The 12,406-nt window shown below is 35.7% G+C and overlaps 1 long non-coding RNA gene across 1 annotated transcript; it reads right to left on the bottom strand.

Moving 5' to 3' along the window:
- Positions 1-12,003: 12,003 nt before the first annotated feature.
- On the bottom strand, positions 12,004-12,406 carry LOC110675481. Its single transcript, XR_002499527.1, has 2 exons — positions 12,241-12,406; positions 12,004-12,180 (listed from the first exon to the last, which is right to left on the bottom strand). It is a non-coding gene; the product is annotated as an uncharacterized LOC110675481 (long non-coding RNA).

The raw sequence follows: 12,406 nt of genomic DNA, 5'->3' as shown, positions 1-12,406 counted from the left end.
GAAACACGTTGGAGAAATGTCTGGAGGATTATGAATGATATCTCGAGTGGAATTCCTGTGTGAAATACGAGGAGTCCGATTACTCTAATGATAATATTCTGCTGACAATAAATTTTGTAGAACCTTTTTGAGTTTCCCAACAGATTTGATAAACCCTTCGAAAAATTTATGGCAAGAAGTTTTTCAAAAAGCTGATTGTTTGGAATATTCCATAAGTTTTCCAATCTATCATCATGCAACAATTTTATAAATATGAGTGCTGGAGACAATCTTTTAAGAATACAAACACATGATAAATTCCCGTAATATTGTTTTTAGCATCGTCCAAAGGGGAGGAGGCATTCCCATTGCCCCCTCTGGCTATGCCCATGCGTGCATGACATTAAACATCATCATCATTTTCAATGAAAATGGCGAAAACACACTAGCGCCACGTAGCGGCAAAATTGCTAACCAATCAGTGCTGCCTCAGATTGCTTTTAAGCTTCTGAACAACTTTGCTGAAGACACGAACATTCTAAGTGGTCAGGTTCATGAGCTATAGCCGTCTAAAATATGATCAAATTACATGCACACTAGCGCCACGTAGCGGCAAAATGGCGCATTAAAAATTTCAGCTGATGAACGCCGTAAGGCTTCTGAACAACTTTGCTGAAGACCGTAGCTTTCTTGAAAGTAAGGTTTCCAAGATTTTGCGTCATTAGTGTAATAGCTTACGGGTGATGCTAAACTTTTTGGGGTGCTGCAATATTCAATTGAGGTGTTGCAATACTAGATGATGCGATTCCATACTTATGGCGGGTAGTGTAAATAAAAATGGAGTGGCTTCCGAACGGGTGAACCGATTTGAATGATTATTTTTCCGTTTTGTTCGTTAAGTGTTCCGACGTGTTTGTGTGTATAAAAATCCTAGGAATGGAGAGTCGAAAAAATGAGCGCGAACGTAACTGTCATTTTGTATGGGACGATCCATAGCGTTTTTCAAAAGCCTACTTGATGGCAAGACGAAGTTTGCCGGGACCACTAGTATATTCGTAAAATTCGATATTATTTTTTCTTATTCTGCTCTCATTTTCTTTTAGGTAGTTCGTATTTTAGGCTATCGAGAAGCACCCACACTCCATTGTTACCGTAATGCGGTTAGATCACCTAGAAATGGTGCGTTACGGGTTAAGATCTGATATATCAAATTTTGATCTTGTTGTTTTCTAATTTGTTGTTCTCCGTTCTCGGTTGCTCTTAGAATGTTAGTTTCCCGGGCTTTTTCTTTATCCCGAGATTTGGAATAGAAATTGAAGTTTGTCCCGGGTAACCCAGGCATTTTTAGAGTTTCCAAAAAAACTACATATCTAAAGTATGTTCCACCTAGAATTTGGTCGCACAAAATGAGTAATTTCTTAAAGAAGAAAAAAACGTACAAAAACTTTTAGCAGTTTTTGTATTTATTTATTTAAGCTTTATTTAAGCTTCAAAAGAAAAATATAATTAAAATATTTCTAGGCTTTTCAGTTGAGTTTTCGAGTTGCCGAATTAAAATAAAATACTTAAATCACACAGTGTTTCTACTGTTTTTTACTTGTTTCTTAGATATAGGTTATTGCCCATAATTTTTCAATTTCTTGGATATATGGAAAATTTGATGTAGGTTAGAAACACCGGTTTTGGCCATAGCCAGGGCTGCATTTACGGGGCCCCCGGGCTTTCTTCTTCTTCATCATAGAATCAGGCCAGAAGTTTTTTTTTTGAGTGTATGATTTTTTAAATAGTTTTTTTCTAGAAATTTCGTGAGAATTCATCCCAAAAAAGATTATGAGTTATTCTGAAGATTTCTCCAAGAGTACATGAAGAGGATATTTTCCGTGGAATTTCTTCAAGAATTTTCCTAAGAAATTGTTCCAAGAATTTTGTTTCGAAAATCTCAAGAATGTAACCTGGATTTTTCTATGGACAACCAAAGAAATTAACTAAAAGATTCCATCAGGAATTTCTCCAAAGATTCTTTCAGATATTTTCCAAGAAAGGTTTAGGATTCTTCCATCGATTTTCTTAGTATATCCTGCAAGATTTTCGTTAAGAACATTTTCAAAAATCTTTGTGAGATCTCCTAGAGTAACAACTGTGGAATACGGATGAAGGATTAGTAAAAAAAAATATCTGGATGAACTCCTTCTTTGGAAAAAAACGGGGTATTCCCTGAAAAAAACTACTGGAGGTAGTATCGTTGGAGTGCGCAAGGACTATCTGGAGAAAGTTCTGCAGAAAATCCTTGGGAAAATCGCTGGAAGAAATTCTGGTAGAATCGGTAGAGCAGTGTTTCCCAAAATTTTTTGGCTTTCGCCCCCTTGAGACCAATACCAATATTAATCGCCCCCCTGATATGAAATTTAAACATTTGTATTAAACGTTACACTTGAAGCACAGACTCTGTGCTTGAAGTATCGATCAATATCATAAGTATACCGAAAATTGGTCAAATTTAAAGGGTGTAGAAGTCAATCATAATGCTTTAATAAAAATACCTCAAAGAGAGTGTCTTCTGCTTGTATATCATTAAAAGAGTCATGTATTTTTTCCTCCTATAAGCAGGTGAAATCAACTCACCTGTAAAAAATCTGAACTGCTACGGCAAATGAAATGTAATATGTTGTTAACAAAATATTAATAAAATCTTAGATTTGTGTTACCAAATTAGGATGATAGTGTTGTCTTTTGAGAATTGTCACCTTCTTATACGACACCGACAGTTGTCACCTCCCGCCACTCGTAGAATAAACCCAATTATTGGCTGTTTTGGAAACAGCCTATGTAAAAAATATAAGAAAAAAAACTCTTCATTCGCTGAAGTATAACGTTCAATTTAGATTTTTTTAAACTTTCGATCCATGCAATTTCATTTCACTCAGGCCTATTAAGGACTGTTCATTTTATAAAGTGGACACCTTGTGCATGCTGTATCTTTTTAACTTATCAATTAAATTTCAAGCGGTTTTCTGCACATCGTTCGACTAGTATTGTACAATGTTGTGATAATAAAAATTCTCCAAAATAATTAAATTTCACACGAATATGGCACAACGATTAGAACAGTCGATTTTTGGAGGTTATCAAAATCAATGATTGTTAGAAATTAGCTGGAAAATTGGACAATTTATATTTTTTATTTTCAAAAAAGGCTGGTTCTTCAAAAGCATCGTCAATCAGAAGCCTGATGGAAAAAATCAAGCTATTTTTTGAATAACAATTTTACTGATATAATAAAATCATTTTAACCCTATATTTCAAAGAGAAAACTATTTAAAATTTGAAGGGAACTGATATGAGTAGAATTTTTTGGTTAAAAGTTTGTCCTGACGGAAGTCCTAATATAGTATTAATATGAAAAATAACTTACGATTCCAAAAAGTTACTTATCTAGTCCCCACGTTACATTTAAAGCACAATAGAAACACAATTGCTTTATTCGCAAAAGACCTTTTACATTTACATTTACATTTACAGACCAGTACATTGACAATCATCAAAATTGGCAACACTGATGTAAAAAAATCGTTTTAATTTTCCTTATATTATTTTCATAATATGTTATTGTGAGATTACCAACTGAAATATTTGGGGAAAACCGTTTACAATTTGCTGTAGATCGACAAATATGCGTCCACGATTTTGAAAGTATGAGACTTTTTAGTAAAACTACCATAAACAGTAAAATTTGTACTTAAGACTATGGTTTAAACGCACGATTTAGCTCTCGTTTGTACAAATATAGTTTCTTTAGTAAACCAAACAAGTTTTGAACACGATTTTTCCTTTTCGCTTTTGCTGGGAGTGAAAGGATGGTGTATCAGTAAATTTGGCCATAAATGGGTTAATAACTAAAGTTACCTAATGTAAGAGAATGATGGATTATAATTGATTTTTTTTAAGCTATACCCTTAGTAGAATAGTAAAGGACACAAACATACAATTGGTCCATAAAAATTATGATTTTTGTTTTGCGAAAAAAAATGTTAAACTTTGACGAACAGCTTTTCTTAGGAGTTTTTGTAAAATCTATTTAGCATATCAACCAAAAGCATTTTATAAGATCTTATATTTTCATAGCATTGTAGAATAATAGTTGTACGATGCACAGAAAACCGATTTCAATTTTATCAATAAATAAAAAAGATATAGCATAAACAAAGTGTCCACTTTATAAAATGAACAGTCCTTATAAGTAGGGTGATTTACGTATAATTCAGTGATTTTATCGGTGGTAGGTTATTTGGCATAAAGTCGTTTGGCATAAAGCCGTTTGGCATAAAGTCGTTTGGCATAATGGTCATTTGGCATAAAGTCGTTTGGCATAATGGTCATTTAGCATAATGAGTCTGAAACCAAGAATCTCTCAAGATGACATTCGTTTTTACGTTTCTATTGAATCTTTCTAGTGGCATCAGGCTTGTTTTGGAGTCAATTGAAACCAAATGACACTTTATTCAACAATCGTATGCTCTTGAATGAACTTTTTCAAATATTAATGCTTCTTTTGAGTTTCGCTATTGGAATATTTTTTAGCACTAATGATTTTGAATGATTTATGTTATTTTTTCAAACATGATGTAACCATAACTATAGGCATAAAGAGTATTATTATAAAATTTAAATACATTTCACCTTCTTTTATACATAGGCTATTCTTTGGAGCTATATTGTAGATATTTTTTATTTCCAATTGACAGAAGGGCGGCAATCGATAACATTGATTTGCTCAAGTTATTGGCGAAAAGACAAATCGATTACTACAGTTACTTCGATGGGTTGTACTACTTTTCCCCGAATGTCGTTTCTCTGGACGCCAGTTCCCCGAATGCCAGTTCCCTGAATATCCCATTTCCCCGATTGGCCCACGTCCCCGAAAAGTTTTTAGCATTCATAATTGTCGTAACTTTATACATTTCAGGGTGGTGAATGAACTAACCGATGGGCACCTTTCTTTATTTAATTGGCGGTTCTTTCGAGTTTTACTGTTCTCAGCATTTTTCCCAACATGTATAGCCAAGAATGACAGAATGCCTCCTTCTTTTGATTGCTTATCGTTCTTTCTTGTTCACTATCCAGCAACTGAAGACTATTATAGCTTCTTTTTAAATTGCACCACTTTTCGGGAAAACCGGTCATTCGGGGAACCGATGATTCTGAACGCAATTTTTGATGTCTTTTCGTTGTATTATGCCGCGATTATTTTTGGCGTCCAATCTTCTATTGGTTTAATCATAAATTTTGCCTTCTTCTAAAAATAGGCTGTTCTTTATATTTATACTGTTTCAAATTTTTATTATTTAGTAAAGCTAAATGTTAACCATTTTTATATTTTGCTGTATTATCAATTCTTACAAAACGTGCTGTAAGAATGATAATTACTTTAGAGCCTTTCAATATTTTTTTTTCTTGCGAATACATAATCTTTTTTCCCTTCATTTGATAATAGACGGTATTTTTGATGTACACTCCCAAAATTAAAATTATATTGAATCGTTCAAAAGTTTTGCCACATATATTTTTTTAATGTGTTGTTCATTTGAGTTATGCTGTGGGAACATTTTTTTGCGTTAGAGCCTCAAACATTTTAAACGAAAAATTATCTGCTCTCGTATATAGGCTATTTTTGAATTACGCTGTAATAATAGGTCTTTGGATTAGAGCTTTAAATATTTTGCAAATAAATTTTCCCTGCTTTTATCAAGTAATTTTCATCAAGTGTTACGTCCAAAATGGGACAGAGCTTGATCTGCAACGAAATATTCTTCTGCGAACTTTCTTTGCCAATTAAATATTTTCAAATATTTATATCACAACAATCTCAAAGAGTATGTTCTAAGATGTAGAAACAAATATCATTCCAAAAATATTTTCTATCAGACCCGTTACGAGTTTTATTTATTTATGCTCTCCAATGTCACAACAATTTTGGAAAATCTCTGAACGAACACCATGTTTATTGAAAACGTACCATTTTTTTTTGCTATGGGCACGGTGGTGTTGATCTCGGTAAAAGCTTCAAAAATGCCGATATTCATTCTAAGTAAATCATTATGCTAAATGACCATTATGCCAAACGTCTTTATGCCAAACGACCTTATGCCAAACGGGGTACAATCGATTTTATCATTGGAATCCGATTTTTGTCCACCAATGTCACATAAATTTATTTATAAAATGATTTGTACTATTAATACTGATTAGTATGCGTGTCAACAAAATATCAAAATGAGTAAATTAACAAATGTGTGAGAAATAATTGAAACTTGATCTGCATTATTCTAAAGATTCCCTAACAAAAAACCGCCGAACTTTTCCTTTTACTTAGAAATAAATTTCATATATCGCCAAAAGTTTCTGCTTTCAAAATGCCATTAAATATTATGTTTAGCAAAAACCATTTAGATCTCAATAAAAATCAAACTTGTAAAATTGTCTCTGTCTAAAAACGAGCGCGTTTAGAGTGAAGAACCAATGAAATAGTAAGGTTCAAATAAATTCTTCCTCAGATGTATATGCTACCATTGAAATATGAATGTTTCTTATAAACTTTTGCAAAAAATTGCCAAGCTGAAGCCGGCAGCGAACTAAATTACTGAATTGTAGCAAACCAAACTGAAATTTCGGAAAAAATGGCTGATTTCAGTGAAACAAAATTGATTTATACAGAAAGTGTACCAGTTTTGTCATAGTGGTTCCCTATTTGACTATGTGTAAAATTTCGATAACTTACACATTTTTAATCTGTTAGAATGTTTGAACAGGGGCCTTCCTTAGCCGAATGATTAGAGTCCGCGGCTACAAAGCACAGCCATGTTGAAGGTTCTGGGTTCGATTGCCGGTCGGTCCAGGATCTTTTCGTAATGGAAATTTCCCTGACTTCCCTGGGCATAGAGTACCATCGTACCTGTCACACGATATACGAATGCGAAAAACGGGCAACTTTGGCAAAGACAGCTCTCAGTTAAGGGGGCAGGATTCGTCATGGATTTCGGAATTTTCAAAAGCAGTTTTTTTCGTTCGGAACCAAGAAAATGTACAGGAAAATGTGTTCACTGTATTTAGTTCTCCAACCGAAACACAGTGAACACATTTTATCGAATAATTTTTAGTTTTGAACAGAAAAACTGATTTTAAAGTATCGATGATGACGATGATTACGATGACGAAGCGTTTATCGTTAATAAATGTGCAAGTGCTCATAAGAACACTAAGCTAAGAATCAGGCTCTGTCCCAGTGAGGACGTAATGCCAAGAAGAAGACGAAGAATGTTTGAACATCAAGATATATCCTTTGAATTACTGCTAAAATACACAAAACCTTTCGAAATGTGGAAACATTCAAATTATCACGTTTGGCTAAAGAGAAAACATCCTTATTTCATAACTTGTACACCTACCCTATGTTGTTTGATGTAGAAAACATGCTGATACATATTATTTTAGCTATGTCTGTGCAAAACCAAATGATTTTCTTAAATTCAAAACCGTAAGAAGAATTACTAACAATATCGATGATGCGTACAAATTAGGGATAATTCAAATATAACGTAACGCAACAGGGGGAGGGTGGGGGTCTTCCAAGGTGTTCCATACAAAAATTTTAAATTTTCCATACAAAAGCTGTAACGTGGGGGAGGGATAAGGTCTAAAATTAGCTAATTTTGCGTTACGTAATATTTGAATCATCCCTTACCATGACGACCTACTTCGGCTTGAGTATGTAGCGTATTGTGGCAGAATATAGACTCAGTTAGCATAGCATAGCATAGCATAGACTGACTGTACATGTCAATGGTTGCTACTCCGTGATTAATCGGAACTGGTAAGAATTGCACTGGGATCCAAATGAATAAGGGATGGGAGTTTCCGCTTACTCTCGAAGTGCAATTTTAGCAGATCTAATATTATTGATCAATAACGGCGCCGGCCAAGTCCTTACAGTCAGTTGGGATGGGGAAGGAATGTTAGGGTGTAATGATTGTTGCTTCTAGAGACCGAGAATACCTCTGCATCTCCACAATCACCACGGGAAGGGTGTTTATTAGTGGGGAGGAAAAGATCTGGGAGTCACCTTTGGTCGGTGATGCGATCCATGGACAAGGGGGAAATATACGACTTACATTTAAAACTAGTTTTGTATTTTTGTCTCGAGAATTTTTTAGTAGTAGATTCAAAAAAAAAAAAAACGTCAACATCTATAATATCGAACAATTCAAAAGAAGTTTTTATTAATAGCGAAAACTGAGAATTACATTATATATTTTAAATCATATGAAACAGCAATAATGCCGACACTTGTAGTGACGAACCATACATAGTTTGTTTGAAAATTACATATGAGTATTACTGTGGATTTTTGTCTCGAGATGGTAGAATTTTTAAAAAATACGTCAACATTCACAATGTCGAACATTTCAAAAGATATTTTTAATAATGTAAAAAAGAGAAAAATATATGTATATTGAAATTGTGTAAAACAAGCATAATGCCGACACTTATAGTGCCGAACCAAACAAAGTTAAATATTACACAAAAGTTACACTTTCAAGAAAAAATGTGTTATCATAAGCATGAAACGAACTCACCAGTTGGTAATCCATCCTCGACTGAACACAAATATCTCTTCGCAACACAGTGCGAACAGAAAAACTTCTTGGCGTCCCGAAAACAAACCGTTTTCACGAAGCACTATCCAGCAAGACGCGCGAAAACAGGGAAAAAAGAAGTTCTCCGACGACGAAAACACGCGCGAAACCGAGAACAAAACCTATCCGTCGACGCAACAACGATCCATCCTGCTTGGGCTTCACGGAGCACTACCCAGCAAGACGCTTGAAAACAGGGGAAAAATTTTCTCCATCGACGAAAACACGCGCGAAACCGAGAACAAAACCTATCCGTCGACGCAACAACGATCCATCCTGCTTGGGCTTCACGAAGCACTACCCAGCAAGACGCTTGAAAACAGGGGAAAAAAATTCTCCATCGACGAAAACACGCGCGAAACCGAGAACAAAACCTATCCGACGACGCAACAACGATCCATCCTGCTTGGGCTTCACGAAGCACTACCCAGCAAGACGTTTGAAAACAGGGGAAAAAAAATTCTCCATCGACGAAAACACGCGCGAAACCGAGAACAAAACCTATCCGACGACGCAACAACGATCCATCCTGCTTGGGCTTCACGAAGCACTACCCAGCAAGACGTTTGAAAACAGGGAAAAAAAAATCTCCATCGACGAAAACACGCGCGAAACCGAGAACAAAACCTATCCGACGACGCAACAACGATCCATCCTGCTTGGGCTTCACGAAGCACTACCCAGCAAGACGCTTGAAAACAGGGGAAAAAAAATTCTCCATCGACGAAAACACGCGCGAAACCGAGAACAAAACCTATCCGACGACGCAACAACGATCCATCCTGCTTGGGCTTCACGAAGCATTACCCAGCAAGACGCTTGAAAACAGGGGAAAAAAATTCTCCATCGACGAAAACACGCGCGAAACCGAGAACAAAACCTATCCGACGACGCAACAACGATCCATCCTGCTTGGGCTTCACGGAGCACTCTGTGGCAGAATATAGACTCAGTTATAAAAAAAAACAATAGTGTCAAGAATATGATCCGTGTCCCTAATTGTCGCAAAGAAGAAAATTTTCAATTTGAGAGGCAACATAAACTTGAAGAAAGAGGTGTAGCAAGAAAATTCTAGAGTTTAAAAACCGACTTTGACATTTCTTCAGCATATTTTCGTCCCAGCGGAAAAAAAGCAAGACAATCTCCTACGATTTTTTTTCTACTGTACAAAAAAAAATATAAAAAATACTGTTCGAAAACTTGAAAACAATTGATTTTTTTTGTATACAACAAGAATGTCACTTACACATTTTTGCGTTTTAGCTCCTGACTTAAAATTCTAAGAGTTACATATGAATAGGCTACCGAGTTCAGAATTTTTGTTTATCAAAAATTACTGATTAACGGTAGACATTTATTATCGAGCATACCTACCGCCGTGTTGTTGTTTAGAAATTCGGCGAAAAATTACTTGAGCTTGAGCTTGATTGGCCGCCCGTGGATGTACTCCAGTATCGCCAGATCAGCTGCACTTGCACAAGGAACCAACCGAATGACTGCTTGGGACTAACAGGCATCCTCAGTGCATAAGTGCTGGTGATCTTCTATTTTTAGGCAACAATGGCACCTGCCACGTCAGAATGCAGACCAATGAGGGGAAGGGGGAGGAATTGATGATGCATTGAACGGGCTCCCACGTAGACCGTATATTCCACTGCATCCACGCCAGTTCATGCGGGAGTGTATGCACTGAGAACAACGTTGCGGTTGAAAATACTATATCAGAGGGTTAAATTAAATACACAACGCCACTTGATTTGTGCAGACTAAATTCGCATTTATTTAGAATATTTTGTGCATTCAATTTTACCATGGCACCATTTGTGTAGTAAAAATTACTATATCATGGTTAAAAACTTGCAGCAGACCAGAATCGAACCGAAGATCTGGCGATTGTCAAGCGCGGACGCTAGACGCTCGGCTATCGACGCGGTTGGATTGAGAGGGAACAAAACGTAAATAAAAAGCGTTCATGATAGCTCAATCGTGGTTGGAATAGTAAATTTAAAAACACGTTAATGGTTCTCATTACTGCAACGCTTGTTTCAGTGTGGATTGGGGGAAAGGCATGGCAGAGAGAGGTTTGCTTTTGTGGTTAGCAGACTGCCTATGTATCAGGCGTAAGAAAGGCGTGCGCGTGGAAGTAGGAAGCGTTAGGGAAACGGTTTCTTGTCCGTCTCTGGTTCTGGCGTTTGCTATGAACGAATAGTTTGAGTGTGATATATTTAGAATAGACGATAGAAGCAAGTGAGAGATATACAACTACAAAGTACGAGGAAAGGGACGGGCCTGGGATTGAACCCATGACCTTCTGCATATGAAGCAGAAGCGGTAGCCATCAGACCACCAACCCCGTCAGAAATTCGGCGAAAAATTACTGTGCTGAAAAATCGAAACCAAATGTGTGCCTATATGTTTAAATCAAGCAAAAAATACAAAATGATGGAAAGTGATCAAAGTGTTACATCTGTTTGTAACTATTGATAACTATTGATAAAAATGCAATTCATGCTGTTTTAAAAACAAAATTATATGACGTGATTAGGGGCCTTCCTTAGCCGAGTGGTTAGCGTCCGCGGCTACAAAGCAAAGCCATGCTGAAGGTGTCTGGGTTCGATTTCCGGTCGGCCAGGATTTTTTCGTAATGGAAATTTCCTTGACTTCCCTGGGCATAGAGTATCATCGTACCTGCCACACGATATACGAATGCAAAAATGGCAATTTGGGCAAAGAAAGCTCTCAGTTAATAACTGTGGAAGTGCTTTTAGAACACTACGCTGAGTAGCCGGCTCTGTCCCAGTGAGGACGTTAATGCCAAAAAGAAGAAGATGACGTGATAAGTGTATTATGTTAATTCTAAACAAAACGGTCTAACAAAGTTTTAAAATCTATTTACAAAACGTATAACAGCACATATACCATGAAATTCAAAAAATACTCTTAGTTACCCTAGTTGCAAAGTTTATCTAAAAAATATATAGTTAGGAAGTTTCACTCGCAAAAGGAGTCACACAACACTATAAGGGAGATAACTCATACAACATAGTGCATAACTTACACTGAACCAAGTAATCATGTCCGATTTATCTGAAAACACATATAGTTTTTTTTTCCATAGAGCTTTTCTCATAACGCTCATCAACTTTTCACATAAACTTGTGAGATTTCGATTTAATTAGATTCATCTGATAAAACATATACATTTCATGAAAATTGAAGATATGAATTATTGTATGTTGCCAATGAATGTTATGTTATATTTAGATGATAAACATCAATATTGTCAATGGTTTTTATATGATAGTATAATAAGTTTGTGACGATTTCATTTCAGTTTTGTAATAGAATCAACAATATAATTAGAATTGAAACACCATTTATTTAATTAATTATCAATTACATTGCATAGCCAATCACTTTAATTGATAACTTTAAAAAATCACATCCCATGCTTCTGGTCGTGCTGAACTTTCTGTCCCTTTCGTTCTTGTTCCAAAGTTTTTGATGGTTCCTGTAAATTTAATTCCAAAATTTAATTACGTTAAATTTGTGTTTTGAATATTTTACTTACCCTTCTTTCACATATTCGTTAACTATTTCACAGTTCCAAATCATGACGCTTACAATTAAACTGATTTAAATCCATCACAATGAACAGAACCAAATTCGCCATCACGAAAGTACGAATCAAATACGAAAATAATAAGACTGAATTTTCACATCGGAAAATCACATAA

Source organism: Aedes aegypti, chromosome 2, assembly GCF_002204515.2.
Source record: "Aedes aegypti strain LVP_AGWG chromosome 2, AaegL5.0 Primary Assembly, whole genome shotgun sequence".
NCBI lineage: Eukaryota > Metazoa > Arthropoda > Insecta > Diptera > Culicidae > Aedes > Aedes aegypti.
The sequence above is the reverse complement of the archived record's forward strand: the minus strand, read 5'-3'. Positions and strand labels throughout refer to the sequence as shown.